This window comes from Larus michahellis, chromosome 4 (genome assembly GCF_964199755.1).
Source record: "Larus michahellis chromosome 4, bLarMic1.1, whole genome shotgun sequence".
Classification (NCBI taxonomy): Eukaryota; Metazoa; Chordata; class Aves; order Charadriiformes; family Laridae; genus Larus; species Larus michahellis.
The window spans coordinates 81,296,376-81,318,843 of record NC_133899.1 but is presented as its reverse complement, the minus strand read 5'-3'; the positions used below and the strand labels follow the sequence as shown (position 1 = coordinate 81,318,843).

Below are 22,468 nucleotides of genomic sequence, written 5' to 3'. Positions count from 1 at the left end.
AGGCCTCTAAATGAAGCACCAGGAGCAGTTTTTGTAGTGCACACATGCACTACTATTGTGAGCTGGTTGGGGACTTTTCCCTTATTTCCATACCTCTGCAAGTCACTGCCTGGTGATGAGGAAGTGCTGCTGCCTAGCTCTCTGCCTTTCCCAGTGAGGTCAGCAGGAGCTGCAGGCACTTGCCTTTCCATGGTATTGGGTTAAAAATGTGCTGTGAAAGGGTACTCAAGCTTCACTTTTTGCTGTTGAGTCTTAAATTTATCTAAGTCCAAACAGATACATATCTGTTGAGGTCGTTGGAAAGATGGTCAGTAACTGTGGTGGAGAGATGACATGAGAGAGAGAGAAATAAGGTGACCATCTTCTATGGAAAGGGGCAGAAGCCCTTTTGAAGGTCAGAAAGTTATTTGAGGAGGGGGAAAAATCATAAATCATTTTACAAGCGTATTTTTATGTGGAACTTCATTTTATTTAAAAAATGCAAAGGAAAATGTTACTGAAGTTCGTGCAGTGATTAATCTCTGTTTACACCTACCAGAGATTTGTGCTGTTGTTGTGGGCAGCTTAGTCTGTAGCTCATCTCTAGTTTTGTCTTTTTAAATCCCAAAGTAGATGATGCGTTTTTACCTACAGAAAGTGTTAAAATTTCATGAGCCATTTAGGAGCAAATCTGATTTTTGTTTCCTTTCCTGTTGCTGATAATGGCTGCTTGATTTGGAAAGCATTCAGTAAAGAATCTCAGACCATGCAGTTTGTGGAGAAAGCGGCTCATATTTCCCTTTCCAGTCTGAAGGGCAGAGACGCCAGGTGTGCCCCGGTGAGGACTCTCTCACTGCACACTCATCCTTTTCAGTGCGTGTCCGCTCCTGCGTGTGTCACGTGGTTTCTGCATCCTGCGCTTCTGACCACAGAGCATAGGAAGGAATGTGTTCAACCAGTCAGAAATGGGAAGTGTATTGGTAATAAGAAACTAACATCAGCAATGTGTGAGTAATGGATTATCTGTCTTCTGCAGGGGATGAGGGTATGTATTCTAATGCTTTTTGATCGCAGTGTAGCCATGACGCTGTAATTAACCAAATATCAACTGTTCATCATGTCCTCTGTTTATGATGCTAAACTCTGTCCTGATCCTAAATTTTGTTCTGATATGTTTATATGCTCACAGAAAAGCCCAATGAGAAGAAAGTAAAAGGTGGGAATGACTCTTGTTTCACTGGAGCCAATCTGAGCAAAATATTTCACTTTTTGGCAAGTTGTTGATTGGGAGTGTATTCATGAAGCTTAGAACAGAAATGTGCTTCTGTGGTAGTCACCTGCCCGAGACAAAAGCTTGTGCCATAGTGTTACTACTGTGCTTTTTTGTATGCACATGTTTGTGCATACATAATGTATTTTAATGACTTCATTTGTTTTGCTTGGAACTTTAAACTGTAACTGAGTGTGTATGTAATGCAAAGAGCTTTTTCAATTGTTTATAAATACTAGCTTGCATGCTCCCCTGAGATCCTTGCCGTATGTGCAGATGTGGTCACCTAATGAAGTGCTACAAAGCCTTGTGATAAACTCTGGGGTGGGACATGATGCAGATGGTTGGTACATACTCGCATGCTACCAGTAATGGGGTCTATAGAAAATCTGAGACTGATCAACCATTTTGTCTGTCCATTGATCGATTCCTAGGTTGTTTTTCTTTTATTACTTCCATGTCTTTGAGCACTCCCTTTGCAGTGATGTAGGGTAAAACATTCCTTTCTTGGGAGGAGTTACCAGTCCCCCTCTTTCCCCAGTTACACTGCTGAAACTGTGCCTGCATACAGCATGTGATGAGTATAACTCAGTCATACACCAAAGGGAACTTTTCAAGACAAAAACATGTCATAATTTTTTATGTAAGGAGGTGACTGGTGACAGTCAGCATGGCTTCACTAAAGGCAAATTGTCCCTGACAAATTTGGTGGCCTTCTATGACAGGGTTACAGCATTGGCAGATAAGGGAAGAACAACTGACATCATCTACCTGGACTTGTGCAAAACATTTGACACAGTCCCGAACAACATCCTTGTCTTTAAATTGGAGAGACATGGATTTGATGAATGAACCACTCAGCGGATAAGAAATTGGCTGGATGGTTGCACTGAAAGAGTTGTGATTGACAGCTTATGTCCAAGTGGAGACCAGTGATGAGTGATGTTCCTCAGGGGTTCGTACTGGGACTGGTGCTGTTTAACGTCTTTGTCAGCAACATGGACAGTGGTATTACGATCTGCTGGATCAAGCGCTAGCTGCATGGATGGTCCCAAAGAGTGGTGGTTAATGGAGTTAAATCCAGCTGGCGGCCGGTCACAAGTGGTGTTCCTCAGGGCTCAGTGTTGGGACCATTTCTGTTTAACATCTTTATTGATGATCTTGATAACATAGAGTGTATCATCAGTAAGTTTGCAGATGACACCAAGTTAAGCGGGAGTGTTGATCTGCATGAGGATAGGGAGACTCTACAGAGAGACTTGGGTATGGAACAACGCTAATGGTATGAGCTTCAACAAGGCTAAGTGCCGGGTCCTGCACTTGGGCCACAACAACCTCATGCATCGCTACAGGCTTGGGGAAGTGTGGCTGGAGAGCTGCCCAGCAGAAAAGGACCTGGGGGTTCTAATTGACAAGAGGCTGACCACGAGCCAGCAGTGTGCCCAGGTGGCCAAGAAAGCCAATGGCCTCCTGGCTTGTATTAGAAATAGTGTGACCAGCAGAAGCAGGGAGGTGATTGTCCCTTTGTACTCAACACTGGTGAGGCCACACCTTGAGTATTGTGTCCAGTTCTGGGCCCCTCAATATGAGAGAGATATCGAGGTGCTGGAGCGAGTGCAGAGGAGGGCAAAGAAACTGGTGAAGGGCCTGGAGAATAACTCTTACGAGGAGCGATTGAAGGAGCTGGGACTGTTTAGTTTGAGGAAGAGGAGGCTGAGGGGAGACCTCATCGCTCTCTACAACTACTTGAAAGGACATTGTAGAGAGGTTGGTGCTGGTTTCTTCTCATAGAACAAGAGGGAATGTGTTCAAGCTGCAGCAGGGTAGGTTTAGGCTGGACATTAGGAAAAAATTCTTCACAGAAAGAGTGGTTAGACACTGGAATAGGCTGCCCAGCGAGGTGGTGGAGTCACCATCCCTAGATGTGTTTAAGACTCGTTTAGATGTGGTGTTGGGGGATATGGTGTAGGGGAGAACTTTGTAGGATGGGGTTGATGGTTGGACTCAATGATCTCAAGGGTCTTTTGCAACCTAAATGATTCTATGATTGAGTGCACTCTCAGCCAGTTTGCTGATGACACCAAGCTGTGTGGAACGGTCAACAGGCTGGAGAGGAGGGATGACATCCAGAGGGACCTTGACAGGCTTGAGAGGTGGGCCTGTGCAAATCTCAGGAAATTCAAGAAGGCCAAATGCAAGGTGCTGCACAAATACAGGCTGGGTGGAGAATGGATTGAGAACAGCCCTGAGGAAGAACTTAGGGGTGTTGGGTGATTGGAAGCTCAAGATGAGCAAGCAATGTGCACTTGCAGCCCAGAAAGCCAACAGTATGCTGAGCCGCATCAAAAGAAGCATGGCCAGCAGGTCGAGGGAGGTGATTCTGCCCCTCTACCCTGCTCTTGTGAGACCCTACCTGGACAACTGCGTCCAGCTCAGAGGCCTGTTGGAGTGAGTCTAGAGGAGGGCCACAAAGATGATGAGAGGACTGGAGCACTTGTCCTTTGAAGACAGGCTGAGAGAGTTGGGCTTTTTCAGCCTGGAGAAGAGAAGGTTCTGGGGAGGCCTTATAGCAGCCTTCCAGTACTTAAAGGGGGCCTACAGGAAAGATGGGGAGGGACTTTTTATGAGGGAGTGTAGTGACAGGATGAGGGGTAACGTTTTTAAACTGAAAGAGGATAGATTTAGATTAGGTATTAGGAAGCAGCTCTTTATTGTGAGAGTGGTGAGACAGTGGAACAGGTTGCCCAGAGAAGTTGTGGATGCCCCATCCCTGGAAGTGTTCAAGGCCAGGCTGGATGAGGCTTTGAGCAGCCTGGTCTAGTGGGAGGCGTCCTTGTCCATGGCAGGGGGGTCAGAACTAGATGATCTTTATGGTCCCTTCCAACCCGAACCATTCTATGATACTATTTGTCTCCTATGGTTCTGCTGAGCTTCCCTACTGCATTCTTAAGGGAATTTAGTGTGAACTTGCAAGATTAGCATATAGTGCTTTCATGTCTAGAAAAACTATTTCATGTGATGTCATTTCAGCATCTTCTGGATTCTTGACAGCTGGAGTAGCTGTCGTCTTATATTCATCTACATGTGAATAGACTGCATGCCTTTTTTGGTAACGGTGTAAAATATGTCTCATGTATATGCCTTTGGGTAGTGTTTTTGATAGAGAGGTGGTTTAACTGTACAATCCGCTGGGAGCTCTGTCATTCACTAAATGTAGTGTTTTCAGAAGTACAGTCAATAATATGGTCCAGTGTATTTTATTTCTTATAATAGTTATATGAAGAGACGAGTGTTCCCATAAGACATCTCAGCTATCTTACGTCTAGGTTTTTTTAATCTCACCTTTGCTATCATGTTACAAGCGCAACCAGAAGAATAATGCATTGGAACTCTTTTAGATCTCCTCGTTTATAAACCTAGCTGTGTTGATTAGGTAATGAATATACACGTTTTCTTGTGTTCAGCTCCCTAAATAATATTTAAAGGGTTACATATGCTAATTTTATTTTAAGTTTTTAATGCAGGAGTGAAATATCATGACAGCATCATGAAGCGGTTGATAGAGAAAAAGAAATTGATTTTCTACTTAGTTATGACATAGTCAGCTTTGCAATTTTATGCCCACTAGAGGGACCGTTGCTCATACAACTCATTGCGGAAAGCAGTCTCACGCAGTCCCTTTAGTATCTTTTATGATGTTTTAAAACTTTGAATGACCGACTCCAGTTAAATCCTCTGAACAGTAAGTCTCCAAGCTATTTCTCCATGCATAAAAGCCTTGAGCACACTGCTGTTCTGAGTCTAAATACCTTTTACTGAATTCCCTTACTAAATGTTCTTTTTATTTCTTTTTTTAAAAGTATTTTTTGTTCTCTTGATTTATCAGTCCAGGCTTTCCTATATGACGTTGATGGGGATTAATTTAGAATTTTTTTGCAAAGGAAAAAATGTTGTGTGTATTTATGTTTGGAATAAGTTTTGTTTTGCAACCATGGTGCCAGTGTATATGGTAAATTAATCAGTTTTCGTTTTCGTGAACGTCATTGAAATGGGTTTGTCCTTTAACTGGGAGATAGTGAGTTTTGGGTAACAGGCGCATAAACTTATAGTCACTAGGAAAAAAATTCCAAATGTATCTGTTTTGTCGTGTTTGGCTGGGGGATTTTTTTTCTGTTTGTTTGTTAGTTGCATGTTCCTGACCTGCACATTTTTCTTAATTACAGAAACATGAAAGAATACAGGAAGTCCTGAATGACCACAATGAATACCTGTGCTAATTAAGTCACTGGCTTGATACTGGGAGAACAGCAAGGTAAGCAGTCAGGCCATGCCAGCAGCGTTTCTTGTAATCAGCATGATTGTATTTCAACAAAGCCTTAGTGCTTTCAGATATCAAATTCATAACTAGTTGGGCAAAGACAAATAGCCCGCAGGTTTGAATGCAATAGGTTTTCTTTTAGTTCAAAGCTTTGGCAAGCAAACAGCTCTGTGTTCCTTCCTGGGGAAAAAAAAGTACAAGTTCGGTGGTGGTTTTCTTTTTTTAAAAGGCAATATCTCTAATTTCAACAATCGATTCATGACTGAAGCTCAGCTTCCTGGGCTGACTCTAGGGAGGGCTTGGAGGAGGGGTGGAATGCTTCAAAAACTTTGCTGATGAAAAGGCATGCTGTTTTGTGGATGCCTCCCAGAATTGTTTAAATCTGTGTGTGTGTATGCGCGCGCGCGTATGAAGAGAGAGAGAGAGATATCTCCATGACAACTGGCCGGGCCAGTCTGTGTTCTCTGCAATCATTTTAGCTGGAATCAGTGCTGCAAAAGGTCACATGAAGGAGTTGTGGGAAGCACAGCAGGTATTAGACGCGAAACGACTGATTTTCTGATTGCCTCAGATAATAAGACAGTTTTGTCTGGGAAATACAAATCTGAGAATGGAGTGGAAAGGGAAATGCTCCAAATTACAGGTAACAAAAATTGCCTTTTTAATGTTATTTCCTCACATTTTAAAGTTTGGTGGTTCTTTTTTTCTTCCCCTCGTGGTGTTTACTCCCAGCCGAGCGGCTGAGTGAGCTTGGATTCCCTGGCTCTGGGGAATGATGTCATGCGGCAACAGTTGGATTCTATTAGCTAGGGAAAGAGGAAACATCCTGCATTTTTGGGAAAAAAAAAAAAGATACTTTGGCTCTTTGTTGAATCTTGTGCAAAGACTGCAAGAAGTGTTAATAAAATGTTTCTAACAAATTAATTCCCAGAAAAAGTCATTTAGGACCTAGAGAGCACCAAACTTCCAAACTTTAAAACCAATGCAACAATTACTCCTATATGCAAGAAAATAATTATAGAAGTGTTACAGAATTCAGAAGACATTTCTTTCTTCTTGGATTCTCCTATATTCATCTTTAATGAGAAAATTAATTGCACCGTAATTAAGCAGAGGATTTGGAACCTCCACTCACTTGGGATCCTTTAGCAATGTTTGGAGAATGCACTGCTAAAGAGTTTCTTCTGGGTTGGGCTCTGTCTCAAGCTGCTGCTTATGAATAGATGATGCTGGAAGCATTGTTCTTAGCAAGGTTTTCAGTCCTGGACTGTATTTTTCATGGCTTTAAACCAGCCTTTTTGGGAGAGGGTCGAGGGGGAAGAAAGCAAAAAACTTTCATAAGTTCAGCAATTTGAAAGGATCTTTTCCCCTTCTTTCCTCAGAGACATTTGCTAAATGCCGTGTTCAACAGCCAACATCAGGGTAGCACGCATAGCGTTTTAAGTGGAAAAATACCTAATGATTAATGTACAATTGCTATGTCCTAATGAAGAGACTTAGAAAATGGATATAATCCTAGTTGCTCGAACATCACAAAAACACGCTGTACTGATAACCATGATGAGAAGATTAGGTTACCCCGTGTCGTTTAAACTCCCTTGAAGCAGATGCTCTTTTCTACTTTCCTGCTGTTTTTTCTCCCTTCTGTGCATTTCAGTCGTGATCCAAAGCGTGCTGGAGTCCATGGGAGTTTTCCTGTCAGCTTCAAAAGGCTTCAGATCAGCCTCTGCCCGAGAACTTCTCAGCCTCTGTTTCAGTCTTTTGACTGTAGGACCAGGCCACAGGCTCTCCGTTTTTTTTCTTGAACTTTCCAAACAGAAGGTCTTTTGTGTTCTTCCAAACAATGCCAGGCGCTGCTGACTGGCTTTCAGCATGGCTGCTAAACACGCTGGAGCTAGTGGTGGTGCTTATTTCCGCTTTCTTCTAAAATTGTCCTAGAGGGGGAAAGTGCAGTGAACAGAAATCGGATCCTTCTATCCCACCTCCCCTCTTCACAAATGATTGTTGGTTTTGAGTGTGTGTGTGTCTGTGTGTGCAAATTGTTCCTTGGTTAAAGAGCAATATCGGCTGTGCTTTAGGGAGGAGTTCCAGGAAGACTTTAGGTGGAAAACACTGTTATTGTTGTGATCTGCCAGTAGAACAGTCATGAGGGAGAAGCAAGCTGTCCTGGAGCAGGCACTCTTTCTACAATATGTGTACAGAACTAACAGCTGTCATCTGCAAACGGAGGGCTGATCAGTACAGTCTAACACTTTGTGTCCCCCTCTTGCCTACCAGATTTGACTGGCTTGGTTCCGTAAATAAAATACGGCTGTTAGTGAATATCCATTAATAACCTGGTTAAGCGATTGGAAAAAATAATTTTTCATCCATTTGATGATTGGGACCAGTTTAATAAGAAATCCTGGTGCTGTTCTTCACTAGAAATGAAATATCCGTGGAGCTGGATTGTTAATTGGAACCATCCCCCTCTGTAAGAAAGAACATAGTGATGATTACCCAAGTTTAAGCCTCATTTGCAGGAAAATGCTATTATTCCTTTTACTATTCCTTTTTATTATTCCTATTATGCTATTATATGAGACAGAGATTATGATTTTCAAAATCAGAACCACTGAATTTAAGTGCTTACATTTTGCAGATGGTCAGTTTGAGACTCCTGAGAGATCTCTGCAAGGTGCTGCATACTGGGCATTCCAATGACAACAGTTACTTTTTGGCATTTGTCTGTTCTGTGATGTGGTGCGGAAGGAAGTCTGGTGAGTTCTCTCCCAGTCTTCCTGGCTGAGTGGCATTTTCCGTAATGGTCTGTGTTGTAGTATTTACATGTTACTTTGAGAAGTCATACAAAGCATCATTCCCGTAGTCCTTTAATATAATTTCTGCATGTCCCAGAATTCTGGATCGTTCCAAATGAAGCTTGTATAACTTATCAGTAGGAAAATATAAAAAATAAAAAAAAAATCAAAATACGTTTATAACTACACTTATAACAAGATACCTTCTAGCTAGCTGACCTACTGTGCTTGGGCATAAATGTAACCAGCCGCATAGGCATTAGCACGTTGGGTTTTTTCATCCATTAAGGGAGTAAGCAATTCAAGAAGGCTGCTGCTATACCTGGTAATGCGCAAGGAGTTCTTGCAGCAGTCTGTAGCGGCTCCATACTCAACACAGCTCCTGTGGACAGGTGCTCAGTGGTCCTTAGCCCAACATTTGCAGACTGCTGTAGTGGTCACTTTATAAGTGCATTCATTTCTGTATCTTGAAGAGAGTTGCTTTATGTTGTTGTGCTGATATAAATCTGTTTGGTCACATGCATCCACCATATGCCCACATTCTGTCTGTGGATAGTCAGTGGCTCTGAGTTTTCCAGAGAGGTTAAAGTGGTTTTTTGATAGGATTAGCTGTGTCCTGTCTCATTGCACTTAGAAGGAAAGTGAAAGGGCATGGTAGAAATCTTTTTTCTTCTCTCTCCTTGACTATCTAATGAGTAATTTTTATATTCTGAGTTATAAAGTTTTAATTGCTTAGTTTATCTTGCGTAAGATCATCTTTTGTGTAACAGTTTATATTCCCTCTATCCGTAGGTTGACAGCATATGATTTCCTGTTGTCTGTTGCAGTGAGTTCCAGGTTAATTGCTATGTTCACATATTTGTCTTTATTACTTGGAAATATACGGCTTTGTTTGCGAATGAGCTGAGTCTATCTAGAAGCTTAGGACTGACTTTGTCTGTATCATTCAATACTTGTTTCTGCTCTTACTCCCTTCTCTAAATAACTCTAGTCCCTTCGATTTTTCTTCTTAGGGAAAGTCTGTGAGACACTTGAAAAACACTGTCGTTGTCTCTGTTTCTGCTGTTTTCTTTGAAGGTCAGGTCATCTTCAGGACACCTGGTGCTACAGTTGTGGACAGATGCACCATTAAATTCCTGAACATAAGATCAGTATTCTCCATCTGTAACCTTATAACCACAACAGATGGAATTAATTGATTGAAAACAAGAATACTGGATATTTAGAAGAGCTGCTCATGAGGATGCTCAAGTATTTTCTGATTTTCTGTAAGTTAATTTCAGTTCCATCAGTATGAGCAACTAGCTCTCACAGTTGTTTCTTCTCATGTGCTGTTTTCTGGTCATGGTGATTCTAAGTGACTTTCTAAGGTGTAAAATGTGATGTGCAAAAGGATTTGTTCTGAGCAGCTTACACTGAATATGAGTGTGGCTACCTTTAGTTACAGCAAGAACTTTGAAATGATTGCACTGTCATTCTGCTCTGCAATGCAGTCTCTCATTAGCGCTAATCAGTGATCTCTGTTCTGCTTCTGCATCTTTGACCCAGTTACTTTGCTGAACTTAACACAGTTGCTAGTGTGACACAAAGCAGACTCTTGGCACGGCCCTGATCACAAAGCAGGGAGAGATCTGGCAACTTTCACACAAATCCATTATAATTAAGGCTTCCGGTCTGTGATTTAAACTTCTTCTTTCTCTTAAAAGCCTGAGAGGCTTTTTAAAATGTTTTTTCAGGCTGAAAATGAACCTACTGCTGGTAGAGTCCCCTGACCATACTAGCTGCAGGCAGACCTGGAAGAGGCAGGTGCTGCTCTTGTTCCTTCATAGGGCTTTGCAAATGTGCTTTACCCCGAGCCCTTTTTGAACAGAGCCTCACGGTCATTCCTCAGTTTCACGTGACAACAACAGAGTCCCCTAAGCTGTTAGAGGAGGGTTGCACAGTTGCCTTTCCTCCAGTGCCAGCTCTTATTCCAAGTTCAAGCCTCATGTAGCATTAATCCTCTCTGCCCACTTGGAGCCAAAATGCTGTATGCAAAGGGCTGTTCAAAGGAGTCCCATTTCCCCATCCTGTCAGAGGCTCTCCCCTCGAACCTTTTTTTTTTTTTTTTTCCCCCATCCTGTTGTAGTTTGATGACAAGAAGATGAATCAGAGGCTAAAACTTCTGCCAATGGCAAGAGCACAATTTGGCATCCCTTGTGCAGCTGGCATCCAAAGGATACAAGCCATCAAATTATCCCATGCTCCTGGTCCAGCCAAGCCTGTTGGTTTATGACCAGAACCTCCCTCTGCTCTTTAAAGTGCACTTGAAAGTTAAAAAGCATCACTAAGCATTTACCACATTATGGACATACTGAGGACGGTTGGACAATTTTGACAGTACAAAACCTGCTCCATGCAATGCTGTTTCATGCCTCCTTGGTAGGGAGCAAAAAGCAATTTGAGAGTTGCAGCAGTATGGAAACATTCGCAGCTGCACAACTTGCATTTCCATGTTTCAGTCTCTCACAGGCCTGTGCAGACCTTCTATTATTAGTTTTAAAAGGAGAATAGCTGACAGCTGATTATTTTGAACAGCATATTCCAGAGAGCGCTGTTTTATGATGGAGTTGTCAGGAGTGGCAAGCCAAGAAAGTATTGACTAATGTTACAAAGAAAAATCTCTGATGTAGAGCACAATCCTGTTTATCTAAAAGATTTGTAGGGGACAAAACCATCTTCATACCACACTGCTGTCAACATGTTCAAACCCGTGCTGGGGGAGATGAGAAGCTGAACAGCTCAGCCTGTTGGCGTTCATCTCCTAGCAGTTCCTGGGAGAGCTCCCCAGGGGTTTCCTGGCATGTTGTTGCAGGGAAGGGGGCATATTGCAACTCAGTCTTCAGAAACCTGCCTAAAAAATAATTTCAAGTGACTCATTCTGGTGTTGTTTTTTGGAGAAGAGTCAAGTTGGTTTCAGAGGGAAGAGTGGAAAAAAAAAATCTTTTGGACACTGGATATGCTTTGTGCAATCATCTGATGCTCCTGACTGGAGCTGCTCCACTGTGCACGGTTTTGCCATTGCACTGACCCTGCTACACTCATGCTTGGGGCAGCAGATTGTCTTTTGGGAATGTATGAAGACCTAGGGGCAAACATTTGTTTTTCAGTGCTCTTTTATTAGCAGCAACACATGACAGTAGGTTGCAAGTCAAGTGCTATCACCCTGGGACATGCATGGGCGTGTGTCTGGCCACCCCTTTTGTTTCCTGTGGAAAACACTGCCCTTGTATGACACCTGTAAGCAAGACTCTGCTCCTGGCCTGGGCAGCTGAAGCACAGCTCTCTTTCCCTGATCTGAGGCTTTAGTGGAGAAGGAGAGCCAGTCCTGTCCCTGGAGCTCTGTAAGATGATCCATTTAGGTCTCCCCTTTCCTACAGCAATGAGTCTCTGCCACGACGCTGTAAAGTCATGGGACTGTTCCCTCTGCCCTCACTTGGGATGCTCTCATGAAAGGTGAGAGCAAAGAACGGCACGAGGCGAGAAGGCTAAACTGCCCCTCCGTCACCATAGGCTGGGAAGGGACTACATGTTTTTCAGTGCAGAGAGCTTGTGTCCTTGACCATGATCCGGTGATCAGCTGGGTGGGAACACGGTTCCCTTGAGCTAGGCCAGAGCTACTGTCAAGGCACGGAGGATGCAGAACTGAGGTCCTTACAGACTCTGCTTGTCACCATGTGCTTCCTCTAACCTCTTCCTCCTTCTCACTTTAGCGACCGTGGACACAGGGGAAAAGGTAGCAATGGGAGTGGGGCTTTTTCACTTTCTATCCAGCAGTTGAGCCCAGGTTCCTTTTTCAACAGGAGTCTCCCTGGAAATGAGATTTATTTCATGTAAATGCTGGGTGCAGGCAGAGGTTGAACCTTGCTGCGTTTAGAAATGTTTACTTCACGTCCTCGTGTTTGGAGCTCTGTGTGTGTGGCGAGGGGGCTGCTACACAAGCTGGTTGTACAGGGGACCCCATCAGCAGGTTAGAATCTCTTCTGTGCCAGACTCAGTTTATGTTCTAATATAGACTGTCAAATTTGGCATTTGCATTAAGATCTGCTTTCCTCTCATATGGAGACATTATCCAGTTTTCTGCTGAGACACATCAAGAGCTAAGGTCCCTGCTGCATTTTATTTACTATTGGCTGACATGCATGGACAGTAGAAACAAAATGTAAACATGACTCAGTGCTGTGTGCTGCAATAGCACAGAATGCTTCCCAGGGATTTATGACTGTCTGGGAGAACAGGGTTCCGAGGGGCAGCCCAAGGTTGTCAGTTACAGCACCTTGTCAGCAGATCCCAGCACAGGTCCTGTGCCTGTGGCACTGATGGCTCATATAATGTAGGTGTACCTACCTATTCTAAAAATAAGGACAGATCCTCAGGTAGAGAAAGGTGAAGCCACTGGACTTATGCTGAAGGTCCTGTAACTTTTCTGGAAAATCCACACACTTCATGTTCTGGATATGGCAGACTGATTGCAAAGTAGACATTTATCCAGAGATTTCAGGTGTCATTCAGTGGCTGCTCTGGCCAGGCTGCGTGATGTCCTGAAATCCTGAATAAATGGCTACATTCCTCTTTCTCCACCTGAATAAAATTCCCATGTGGAAAACCAGGCTGCATTAGGTGAAGCTCTCTTGTGCATCAGCCTCTTGCTGAATTGTATCAGGTGTGTAACGTCATTTTTGGTGTTTGTACTGCTGGTGTGGTGTATGGCCTTGCCCACAATAGCAGTTCATGTGGGCTTACTGTCTTCTGAGATCCGGCATCACATGTGCCCCTTGGGGACACAGTGACAAGACAGGCTCCAAAGTCAACCATTGCTGGTTCTGAGAAGGATGAGTTCTTACTGCCTCTATTGGTGCCAAAAGATAACGCTGGCTTATGGAAGTATTAAAATGTTTACTATTAAAAAATGATTTGTCATGAGAAAAGGAGAAATTTGTTGCTTGCAGTGAGGGAACAGTTGGCTACTCCTGAGTGGGGGTAGAAAAGGGAGATGCTAGGAATAGGTTGGAGGAAGAGTGAGGAAAAGAGCCAGCTGGTTATCTGTGGGCAGAAGAGGAGCAAAGTCAAAACCCAGACTTCTGGCTCAGCGTAACACTTGTCATTTCAACATTTCCTTATAATCTGCTTTAATAGCAAACCAACGAACTCATCATTGCAGACTGGGAATCCTGTAAAATATTTTTTCGGTAACATGGACATATAGTGTTCCCAAAAGAAAACAGTCCAGGACCCTTGTGGTGGCAGGGTGATGTTGAGAGCCTGCTAGGCTGTTCCACTGCTGCCCGCTACTGAAGAGGAGCGGCAAATCTGTCGGCTTGGACAGATTGCCCTTGTGACAGTGGCTTATTAACGATTGTCACACCAGTTATGTTTCCATGACAGCCTCAGGTCTGACAAATGTGACAAAGCTTGTGTTTTATCAGCAAATCCCCCAGCAAATCCCCTGCTAGCCCTAGTCAGGAAAGCATATGGATAAGAAGAGAAAATTATTCTTCCTGCTCTTTGTTACTGACTGATTGTGCTCTTTGTATGTGAACTAGACAGCTAGGACTGGTTGCATTCCTCTGTAATTTGCAGTACCTCCTGTATGGGACTGAACCAGTGATGAATTAATACGTTTTTCCATTTGTTAAGAAGTTTTATTCATTGTTTTGGCAACCAAGGAAACTCTAAAGGTCAGATTGAAGTTTTGGGGAAAGGAGCAGAAGTGTTCTGACTGTTACAGGGCAGGCTTGGGCACCCTTGAATCAAACTGGCTTTTTTGCAGAAGGGTTATAGAGATTCACATAGGTATGTTGGCAGGGCTGAACCTGTGGGTAAGCAGTCAGACTTGTTCTGTTGCAGTTATTATTAAAAAAAAAAAAGACCAGGAGCATTTTAGTTATGTTCAACTAATATCTTCCTTTGACATTCCTCATTGAACACTACAAGATGAAGCAATCTGCAGCTCTGTTATCTGTAGGTTATCTGTTAATTTGAGGTATGACAAATCACGCTTATACATAAAATGAGGAAAAAAGCATAGAATTATAGACAGGCAGAGATCTCTATGATGAATGTATCAATCCTGAAATCTAGCAGGATCTGTAATATAAGTATTTGCCCCTGTTATGCAGGGAAGGTAAAAGAAGGGAAATGCTAGTTGAATAAATTAGATAATATGACATAAATATGAAAATGAGGAGGGCTCCAGAGCTTTGTGAAGTATAACATGATTGCCCTTTCCTGAATAGAATCAGATCTGCTTACAAGCATTCAGCCATCTCTGCAGGGAATTGCAAACAGGATGCAGCTTTGCTAATATTGGCAGGTAGTGCAGGTTTTTTTTAACTGAAGTGATAGACCCTGGGGCTCGGTACCAGAAGGTCATGAGGTTGAATCCTGGTGCTACACACTGCTCTTGTCCAGTTTGGCTGATAGCTCTGTGTGTGTGCATGTAACGTAAGTATGTATGAATTACTGCTCACCTCAGCTATCTCTATGAGCAGACTGCAGCTTTCCCCAGGAACATTTTGTCTAAACCAGGTAGAAGCTTTTGTTTGGGAAATCCTAACTTGGCTCAAGAGAGATTTCCAAGAAAGTAAAGGCAAACCTGCTTAGTTCAAGACTATGTTCTGGGACTGACCATATCATTTGCCTGCAGCAAGCACAGGCAGTACTGAGTAACTCCCTGGCTTGAGATTTCCAGTATTATCGCTGAAATAGGAAATGGTGATGCTTCAGCTGCTCACTAGTGCACCGTTGTTTATAGTGCCGCAGTTGTGTGATTCCAAACTTGAAGGTGATGACTTTGACTGAAACACACCTAGGCAAATATATTTATTTTAAAACAATGAGTAATAAATCTAATTATTATTTATGCAGTTACTGCTATAAATTAAATCAATGCTTTTTCAAGCATCGTTGGAAATTCTAAACAAAGCTGCCAAGTGAAACATGTGAATCCTTTTTTATACCTTGTGTCTGCTATGTGCAGAGGGGGAAGCTGAATAAAAAGAAATCAGGATATACCTCAGACAAAACTTGTCATGTACTAATGGCAAACGTCTACTCTCATGATCTCCATGGGACCAATGGCCGAGAGAGGGAACAGATAATTTTTGTGACTGATTAAGCATAGTCAGTAGGAGAATGAAAGACAAGGGATGGAAATATTTGTTCTCAAAGAATGCCATGTACCTCAGCATAGCTGGGTATTTTGTGAGGGATTACCTTTTGGTTTACATTTTTAGCAAAAGCAATCTCTATTTTGAGAAAGAGGGAAGGCGAAGGTGATGCTTAATGAATGAAGTATTTCTCTGCAAGATTTGAGACTCTTGGGTCTGTGGCATTGAAAGTAGAGAGGCATCATTTGACAGCCGATCAAAAGGAGTTTACAACAATTTTGTACTGTATGAACTTTGCGGGTAGCCTGACTGACATCAACATGACTGTTTCCAGAACTTCAGTCAGACTTCAGCGGGGAGCCAGTCAGCGGGGCAAGGACAGACCCAGCCGTAGTGCACCTTGCAAGGGGGACCTTTGCTGTGAGCTGAAGAGCAGCTGGTGGCAGTGGTATGCAGCATCACCAGTCATATTGTACATTCTTTTTCAAAACTACAGCAAAATGGACCATTAGTTGACTCATGAAGTTTACCATGAAGTTTTCTTCCTCTCCTAGTGACAATCAGTCCCAGCAAGTTACCTCTTCCATTGCACCTTACTGAGATGCAGTGATGGTGTAAGAAACTGTATGAAAACATCACAGCAAACTCAGGTTGCCATAATGTTTGAAGAGAAACTGTCTAAGTGAGACTAACATTTTGGTTTTTGTTTGTGTAGTGTTCAGTGTGCTAAATCCTAATCTGTGTCTAAGTTTGGAGTAATCTGTGGCTAGTGGGAGTAATAATAACTGGGTTAATAAAAAATCGGGACTGATAAGCATCATCGTTGAATTGTGTAGAATACTGCCATTTTCTAGCTGTAGCTCTCCAAAAGATACACACATTTTGATTTTGAAGAGCCATTAATTATCTTTGGTTAAAAGGAAGGGAGAATGAGTCAATGCATATCCATTTGCTCATTACTTTCTCCCAAGCCCATCACAAATCTGTGGCTAAAAATGCAGTACTCACAAAATCTCTCCATCCTATATCTCAATAGGAAGTTTGCATTTCTGTTGTGCTTCTGTAGCTAGCGCGTTCCTGCAGGCAGGGAAGTGGAAAACCAGCTGCTTGGAACTGTGAAAAAGTGGTTTGTCTCTTAGCTATCTGCATCCTACTTTGGAACTTTTATTCTGCCTTTAAAATCTTCCCCCAGAAAAATGAGTTTGAAGCCTAGGCAGTATTCCCATATAAGTGACTGAATCATCTTCCTTGGGAATTGAGGGATCACCATCGCCTGGAGTTACAGTCTTAATGACTAAGATGAACAGATAGTTAGGAATTTGTTGTAAATTTATATTATACCATTCATTATTGTTTCTTTTGAGTGTAGTCATACAGGGAGAAAACAGACGTCATTATTCTGAGACAGGTTTTCTTTGTATTGATGTGGTAGCAGCCAAAACAAAAAACAGTGGGACTCACAAGGAATAAGACAGAGAATTAATATTCAGGCTGTTGTAATACTAGGTCTCTTAGTCCCTATAGTAACATATTCTGCAGTAGCCAGAGAACAGCCTAAATATGATGACACAGTTTGGAGCTAAAATCACTTCTGAAATTCACAAGTGCCCTCCAAAGACACACAGGATCAGTTTTCTCATGTATTGGAACACTCAATTGCGCAAGGAAATTTTAAAATTTTTAAGAAGCAGTTTGAAGTTCCATTGAAATAAAAATTAATTTGGTTTGTTTGTTGGGTGGGGTAATTCCACTAAACAGTCAGATACCTGGAAATCTCTAACTGTGCTTTTGGGGTCCAAGGACAATGTTTTCAAAAGCCCTGAGGTCACACTGACTTCCAGAAATGTTGAAGGCCTGAGTTCTCGGAAAGCAGAACTCAAATCCTGTAAGCACCTTTGCAAGGTGTTCCTGCATGCATATTCTGTGTTCCTGGTGGGCTAAAATATCTTCAAACTGTTTCTAAAGTCATTGGTCACACAGAAATTGTATTTACCTTTTTCAGATAACAAAGTTTATTTTCAGGTCGGCAACTATGTAGCCATTTCAGTACAGTGAGAAATGTAAACAGTTTGCATTTTCAATGGAAAAACAAATTGAAGCAAAGTTGTCCCCTTGAGCTGTGCAGAAGCTGGCTCAACAAAGGCAAAGTGGGAGTCATTTGGGAGTCATGGAGCTTTGGGCAGCATTCCTTCACAGTCATGAAACTGAAGAGCAGTGAGAAGAAAACAGTTAGAGAAGAGGAAAAAAAAAAGTGAAGGAAGCAAAAGTGTAAGGGGGGAGCATCTGCACCATACAAATTAAGAGGGATGTTCAGTAGAACAACAATTGAGAGAGATTTTCTCCATCATCAAACCCTTCCAATTAATACACTTTTTGAAGCAGTTCATGTTTTACAGTTAATTTTTAGGTTTCCCCTTATTAAACATAGCTAGGTGGATCAAATATTTGCAGTTTCATATCTGAGGCTATATTAATAATCCTAGATATTCAGGTAAAGGTAAATGTGACAGATATCTTTGTGTGGAGGTTAACTTGCCCCTAGACTAGGGGCAGTAGATCCGTGAGGTACACAAAGCAGCAGATCAAGTCTCAGAAAACTGTATCTATGAGTAGGTGACTATACAGATTATTTTTTTTTCCTTCTTCCTCTCTCCCTAGATAAAAAGGAGTATATTCAAAGGGGCTGTGCAGGATATTGTATTCAGTTCTATTCTCAATCTGAAAGCTGTGAATGGGTGGGAAAGAAATCACCTGCACTTCCAATTGTGGGAAAGACACGAGGACAAGAGCCCTGAAGGGTAAGAGGTGTGTGTAAGGCTGTGAAGAAATAAAGAAAGGCTTTAAAAATAATTGAATAATTAGTTCTCATTCAAGGGATGATTCATAGAACTTGGTCTTGGCTGTCTTTGTCCAGAAACTTTGGAAGAAGCAGTAGCCAAGAGGTGAATGAAAATGCACCGCAGTTCTTCTGGCACATCACCTTCCAAAATAGGTGGTGAAGCTTCTTCTGATGGAGCTATAGCTGCTGTGTTAAAAAATATTTCTTACCTTAGTCACAAACAAAGCTACTTAGACCCGAGTTTAAAAAAGATACTGTACAGCAACTGAACTCAAAGCAGGGTTCACTTTAAATTGTCATCCATCCCGTAAAAAAATTGCCCAGTGTCAGTCAAAGAGAGTGAAGACTTGAAGGGATCTGGACTGATTTACTGTACATGTTATTAGGTGACCAAGTAGATAAAATGTAAGAATGCTACGCAAAGGAGACATGGTGGTGGTTTTACAACTGGCAAAACACGTGCTTTTAACTTATCAAATGGAAAGCTTTTCACTGGCGTGTGAAAGTTTGGTTAACAGTTAACAAATTGATAAATTTTACCGTAGAATAATTCTGTACCTGGTGGTTGCCGTAGTTTCTTTTGACTTCATTTAAAGGTTTATGTTAACTTCAGTCTAGTTTCTACTTCTCAATGTACTGTGGAAATCTGATTTGTGGTGTGATATGAGTATATCCTGATCAAGTTAGAGACTTCTAGTGCTATAAACCTAGTCAGCAAAGTGAATATTTAGAAATTACATGTTAAAACATAGCTTGGATTGCCAGATTTCATCCTTGGGCTGAATTTTAAAGGGTTTGTGCCTTTTAAAAAATTTTTCTTTTCCCCTCCCAAAGGTGGAAATTGTTCTAGCCCAAGAGTTGATGGGGGTTTTGTTGTAGTTATTTAAACTGCTTTTAGTTTGTAGTATCCTGGCATCAGATGCTTCTGTCATCTTACTGTATGCAGAGGATTACTGATGAAAACTTTGTCGGCGCTGTTGCAATTTTTGGTATGATCTTTTTACCAGAGAAATACTTAAAGATACTGCAGAAAACTCGAGACAAATGCTGCGAAAAAGCAGTGAGCCTATAGATTGAAATTGGTCATACTGACCAGTGTTGTTGGATCCCAATTTCCCTTTAATTTGACCATCAGAGGGTAGATGAGAGAGGTAGATGAGCCGAGGGAGGCTCCTGAGACAGCTCTGAAAATTTAACTGGTGTAAATAACCCTGTACCTTTGTGGGACATCTCAGCTGCAGAATATGCAATGAATGGGAAGCACTGGTTACTTATCTTGGGATTTGAAGTTGTCAGGGATCGTTACTGTGATATTAAGCAGTAGTAATAGAGCTAGCCTGCTGTATAGACGGTCTAGAGTTGAGTTAGAGGCAGAGCTGAAGTACATTTAAGATCCCACTCTACACTGTTACTAATGAAAGGACCTTTCTGATGCCTTTCCAGTTCAAACAGTTAGAGCTGTGTGTATGCAGGAGGTTTCCTTTTCTTTTAGTCATGTGGTGCATAACTGGGCTTGCTTCTTTGTGTCTTTGGGCAGTTGGATTCTGCTGCATTTTCCCTTTATGGATGATCCTGCTTGAGAAGTCTGCTAATCTCCATTGGACTTGACAGGGAAAATTATTAGGGATATGGTTTTGAAACTGAAAAGTGCAGCACTATAATAAATTGTGGCTCTCTAGTTGAACATGAGGATAAAATTCATTCCAGACCCTGTGTTCAAATGGAACAGTTTATGAATGGAAGCACAGCCCCTGGATTGTATTTCAACATTAGTCTCTGGTTTGGAATTGTGCTATTTCCAATATAGACAAGGATACGTATTTTATAAGCTTTCATTCTTCCACTGTTCAGATTGTTCAAATATAACATCTCTTGTGCTAGAGATGGCTGTGGATTATATAGGAAAAACACTTTATTTTTTAAAAGAAACAAGTTATTAACTGTTATCTGCAGTTTATATATTGAAAATAGCTTTATGTTTGCCTGAAGTAGAACTGGCTAATGCTCAGAGGTATCACAATAGTATTTCTGCTTAACCTCCATTTTTCACTATCTGTGTCTTGTTTTATGGTCATCACCTGTGCCTCAGCTCTGTCACCTGTCAGACAGGGAGAACTCTAGGGGACAGTATCACAGCCACGTGCATTGCTTACTATCATCCAATCCAATAGGATGTTTAGATGAAAGCCACTAGCTGTAGTAAATGTGAATTAGTATTGGCTATATTCAGATGGACAAGCTGGAAGACGATAATGTTGTAGTTATCAAAGAAAAAAACAAATTAAAAGAAAACATGCTTAAGTATTAGGAAATTGGGAGTCTTGGACTGAAGTCTATAAACTTTTTAACTCCTGCTGCAGAGAAACAGCAGCTGAGAAATAGATGCTTAGAGATGAAGGAGCCAAAACCTCCTGTCTGTTAACATACTGTGGTTTCACCCACTGCTTAAAACCGTTTAGTTTTAAACCTCTCAGATGGATTATGTTTTAATGTTGACAGGAACAAAAATGAGATGCAAAAAGAAAAGCTTAGGCAAAATATTTGAGGTGTGTTTTTCATCTGTTAACTGGAAACTTATTTTTTTTTTTTAATTTGTTCTTTCTTACTGTGATATTTAGATATGCTGAGCTCCTATAATTTTGGCTGAGAAAAGGTAAATTCTATTTTAAGGCTATATTTATATCTGTCTTCGTTCTTGCTGGTTTTTCTAAATCACAGCTTTAAAGCATAGAAATGTCAGATTTTGTTCTTTGAGCTAATAAAAAAATTAGTTTTGGAGTAACAATGCATGGAGCTTGGAATAAAAGCTAAGATATGGGCAAGATTTTTAAAAACAGCTGTCTGAGTTGCACCTGAGAGAAGTCAAAGGATAGGGGCAATACGAGCAGCTCATTTTGACCAGTTTGGTAATAGCGTCTTTGTACATATTGGGCAAGCAGAGGTAAATGACCACTTGTGTATTGGACTCTGAAGTACGCTGGCCTACCTCTGCAGAGAATTTTCTGTTTCCTTGTTGCTCTGAAAGAGGTGTTGTGGCCCATCCCAGCAAAAGTCTAGGGGTGAAGTGTTTCATCCTGTCTCACCAACTGGTCATGGGGGCAAAGAAACAATACTAGAATAAAAGGTACGCGAAAACAACTGATCTGGCAACAAACCTTTAAGGGTGGGACTTAAATTACAATTTCCACGTGCTTGGAAATTGTAAATGTAGTATCTGTATTGCAGAAGAGGAAAAATGCACATCAGTGATTCTGATCATGATAAACCAAACTTCCTGGAAGGAAAGGATATATGGATATTGCCTTGTTCTAAGGGATTGCTGGGGACTTCGGTGAGAAGAACAATGAGAAGCAACTGAGACTAAAGGTGATGATGAACTATCAGAGAGATCTCTACAGAAAGTAGGAGCTTGGTTTAGATTCAGTCAGTGTAAAATTGTCTTTGTCATGTCCTTTGGACTATAAACCTAATGAACTGCATGTCTGTCCCCTGTGTCTGTACAAAGCTGGCATGCTGGTGTTTCTACAGCCATGCCTATCTTCATTCGTAATGTATCCTTAGGAAGACCCTGCCTCACCTCCCCTGCCTCCCCGTGTCTGTGTGGAACCTTTCATCTCCCCACACCCCTGAATGAGGGCATATAATAAAACACCACTTGTCAACTAACAGACTCAAATTACTTGGCCAGTCTGAACAGGGCCTTTGGATCACTTTGCTCAAAGTCAACATTTCTTTCCCCCTCCCCAGTTCCTGGGGTTGGTTTTTTTTTTTTGAGCTTGTAGAACTCTGGTGCTATTTAAAGAAATTTTAGAAATACGATTCAGACTAAAATACAGTGGCCCTTGGCCTTAAGTCCAGATGCCTGAACTCCCTTTGATGCCTAGTGGTAGCAATAGGGGCCCCTAATCATTCAGGCAAAACTGTTGATTTCAGGAATAAAAGTATTTCATGATTCAATGTGTTGGCACAAAGACTATATTTTGTGAGAACATTACTGTCAAACAGACAGGTGTTGAAACAGCACACCTTTCTTAGTTGCAAACTACTGTTGTTCACAGAAAAACTAATAGAAACGCTGCTCCTAATTTTGAGAGTACTGAGCAAGCAGACTAAAAT

General features: G+C 41.7%; 1 protein-coding gene across 2 annotated transcripts in view; it reads left to right on the top strand.

The window, feature by feature from the left end:
• Positions 1-22,468, top strand: part of DENND2B (DENN domain containing 2B) — a 180,156-nt gene that overhangs the window by 35,927 nt on the left and 121,761 nt on the right. The window contains exon 2 of one of the 2 annotated variants that reach the window (XM_074585905.1): positions 5,473-5,561. The gene's annotated coding sequence lies outside the window, so the exon portion shown is untranslated. Of the gene's footprint in view, positions 1-5,472; positions 5,562-5,963; positions 6,211-22,468 lie in introns of those variants that run through there. The other variant, XM_074585906.1, reaches the window with a different exon arrangement.